The 3,725-nt window shown below is 44.9% G+C and overlaps 2 protein-coding genes across 6 annotated transcripts in view; both read left to right on the forward strand.

The window, feature by feature from the left end:
* LOC137545841 (retinol dehydrogenase 7-like) overlaps window positions 1-3,725 on the forward strand; it is a 95,751-nt gene that overhangs the window by 81,031 nt on the left and 10,995 nt on the right. The window lies entirely within an intron of this gene.
* Window positions 1-3,725, forward strand: part of LOC137545840 (retinol dehydrogenase 7-like) — a 63,890-nt gene that overhangs the window by 49,170 nt on the left and 10,995 nt on the right. The window lies entirely within an intron of this gene.

Raw genomic sequence — 3,725 nt, forward strand, 5'->3', positions numbered from 1 at the left:
GAGTTAGAGGAGGACAGCAGTCTATATTTAAGGGGGGATGGGGTGCACTTGAATGCGGTGGGGACAGATCTGTGGGCCCTAGGAATTGAAGATGGGATCCAGAGAGCATTGAGGTTGGGGGCCTCGATGGCATAAGGGGTCATGCCAGCTCGTGGTGGAGGGGTAGGGGGTTCCGGAGGTGGGATCGATTGGACAGGGGATTTGCCGCGGGGCAAATTCCGGAGGGTTACTGATCAGCAGAGATTATCAACCAGGTGAGCATGCAGCTGTCCCCGAACCGGTGAACGCGGTGGGGGCCGGTCACAAGGCTGCATGCCAGTACAAGCTATTATTTAAAAGAGGTAACTCCGGACCCCTCACCCCAGCTCTCTGGAAGATGTTCTTTTAAGAGATTGTTGTGTTGGACTATATATATTGTTGGTTTTAAATAAACGGGCTGCTTTGGCCTAAATTTATCCAAGTTGCCATTGTAGTCTGTGTGTTATTATGTAGTGTTAAGAGGTTTCGGGGTGGGGTAAATGGTTGTTTATACTAAGGAATAAGCTATACCCTATCATGTATCAGCGTGATATTATCAAGGCCCATTAAAAAATATGGAGGAGTTGCGAAACCAGATTTTGACACTCGCAGGTGCTGTTAACCACCTCACTTAGCAAGTTGCTACTCAGCAAACACAGTTGACCCAGATGTCTAACACACTCGCTCAAATAAATTTGTCTGCTAATGTCAATAATCAGCAAACTCCTCCACTGGCTCCTACGCCACCAATTATGGAGCCTAAAATGCCGTTACCAGAAAAGTTTACGGGTTCACGTTCTGAAGACAGTAATTTCCGTAACAGATGTATGTCCTACTTTGAGGTCAGGTCTAGATCTTCGGGAACAGAGTCCCAGAAGATTACGCTGATTAAGACCTTACTGCAGCGTGACTCAGAAACCTGGGCCTATGGATTAAATCCAGATCATCCAGTAGCCCTATCCTCGGTTGAAAGTTTTTTTGATGCCATGGCAACCATTTATGCTGATCCTGATATTTCAGCCACAGCTACTCCTAAATTACGAGACTTGCGTCAGGGTAGGCATACTGTTGAGGAGTATGCGGCTGAGTCTAGGAAATTGTCTGTATCAGTTAAATGGGGTGGGGCAGCGCTCTTAGACCAATTTCTCTTCAGCCTAGCCGATTATGTAAATGATGTATTAGTGAGCCTTCCTGAGCCTAGGAATCTAGAGGATTCTATTTCTCTGGCCATCAAGGTTGACAGACGGATTAGACACCGATGTCAGGGAAAAGTCTATTCCATCTCAGGGAACCTCAGGTCAGGTGAAGAACCCATGCAACTGGGCTTCTCCAGATTGTCACCTGCAGAGAAGCTTAGGAGAAGGCAGGAGGGACGCTGTATGTATTGTGGTAAGAAGAGTCATTTTTCTCAAACTTGCTCTGCAAAGAAGGCTCCGGAAAACTCCAGAGCCTAGGTGAAGTTGGGGAACTTCACTTGGGCGAGGCGGTTTTTCCCCTCAAAATAAAAAAAGATTTTATTGCCAGTGACTATACATTGGAATGATGAGTCATTCCAATCAGAAGCCTTTATTGATTCCGGTGCGGCAGGTAACTTTATTGATACCACTTTGGCAGCCAATCTGGGTATTCCTGCCATTCCTCTGCAGAGCAAGCTTTATGTCACAGCTATTGACGATACTCCGTTGCAGACTAAAAAAAAAATTCTATTACACCTGAAATATCAGTACAAGTTCGAAAAATTCAGTTGTATATGCTCAGAATGCCGTCCAGTCCTATTGTATTAGGACTACCTTGGTTGCAGTATCACAACCCTCACATAGATTGGTGTACAGGACAACTTACCAGCTGGTCACGTCGTTGTCAAGACATTTGTTTAAGGGGTGTCCTTCTTCTTAGTCTAGAGGTTAAACAGATTGCTCTACCGCAACCTTATTTAGATTTTTCTGATGTATTTTCTCCCCAATCCGCAGACAAATTACCTCTGCATAGACCTTATGATTGTCCCATTGACCTATTACCTAGGACTATGCCCCCGCCAGGTCATCTTTTACAATCTCACAGGTCCTGAAAAATTGGCAATGAAAGAGTACATTAAGGAAAATCTTGAAAAGGGGTTTATTAGACAGTCCACATCACCAGCCGGCACCTGCTTTTTCTTTGTAGAAAAAAAAGATGGTGGATTACGCCCATTTATTGATTACAGGGGGGTAAACAGAATTACGGTAAAAAATAGATACCCAAAGCCTTTGATCGATGACCTATTCGCTCAGGTATCAGGGGCTAGAATATTCTCCAAACTGGATTTTCGAGGTGCTTATAATTTGATTAGAATATGTCAAGGGGACGAGTGGAAGACAGCCTTCAACACTCAGGACAGTCACGAATATGTGGTAATGACCTTTGGTCTGTGTAATGCACCCACTGTTTTCCAAGATTTTGTAAATGACATATTCAGGAATGTTTTGGGGAGATTTGTGGTTGTCTACTTGGACGACATTCTAGTGTACTCTAATTCTTTGTCCGAACATCGGAGTCCTGTAAGATTTGTTCTACAAAAACTGAGGGAGAATTCCTCATTTGCTAAATTCGAGAAATGCCTGTTTGAGGTTACACAAGTTCCCTTCCTGGGTTATGTTATTTCAGACACTGGATTGTCTATGGATGAGAAAAAACTGTCAGGAGTACTGGACTGGCCACCACCCAAAGGCCTCAAGGCCATTCAACGGTTTATTGGCTTTGCCAATTACTACCATAGATTCATTAAGAATTTTTCCTCTCTGGTTGCCCCTCTGACTTGACTAAAAAGGATGCAGATCCTGTCAACTTGTCTCCGCAGGCATACAAAGCTTTTTCTGACCTGAAAACAGCTTTCTGCTCTGCTCCCATCCTCACTCACCCTGATGTAAACTTGCCTTTTATTGTTGAGGTTGATGCTTCTGAGTTGGGGGTGGGAGCCATTCTCTCTCAGTTTTCCGGTCGTCTGGAACGGTTGCACCTCTGTGCCTTCTTCTCTCCAGCAGAACGCAATTACGACAATGCATTGGTAACTGAGAACTGCTGGCAGTCAAAAAGGCTTTTTAGGAGTGGAGGCACTGGCTAGAGGGAGCAATTCATCCAATTACAGTCTATACAGATCACAAAAATCTGGAATACATTGAGGGGGCTAAAAGGCTTAATCCCAGGCAGGCACAATGGGCACTATTCTTTTCTCGTTTCAATTTTGTAATCCCGTATAAACCTGGGTCCAAGAATGTGAAGGCTGATGCCTTATCCAGAACCTTTGAACCTGAAACACCTCAAGACGTTTTTCCTAAAAAGATTGCGCCCACACATTGTGTTCTGGCCGCTACCCACACTCAAGAATTTCCAGATTTGTATGAGTCACTACAGTCTTTCCAACAAGATGGCCCTAGGGAGAAACCTCCTGGAGTTGATTTTGTACCCTTGCACTTACGTCTTCAGATACTTCAGGTATTTCATTACTCTAAATTGGCAGGGCACCCTGGGGAAACTAAAACCTTAGATCTCCTGTCCCGTCATGTGTGGTGGCCTTCTATTAACAAGGATGGTGGCCTTCTATTAACAAGGACTGCAAAGCTTTTGTGGCAGCCTGTGCCACTTGTGCCAGAAATAAGGTGTCCCGGGCTGCCCCCCGGGGTCATCTTATGCCATAACCCATTCCATCAAGATCCTGGTCTCATCTCTCG

Source organism: Hyperolius riggenbachi, chromosome 2 (genome assembly GCF_040937935.1).
Source record: "Hyperolius riggenbachi isolate aHypRig1 chromosome 2, aHypRig1.pri, whole genome shotgun sequence".
NCBI classification, from domain to species: domain Eukaryota; kingdom Metazoa; phylum Chordata; class Amphibia; order Anura; family Hyperoliidae; genus Hyperolius; species Hyperolius riggenbachi.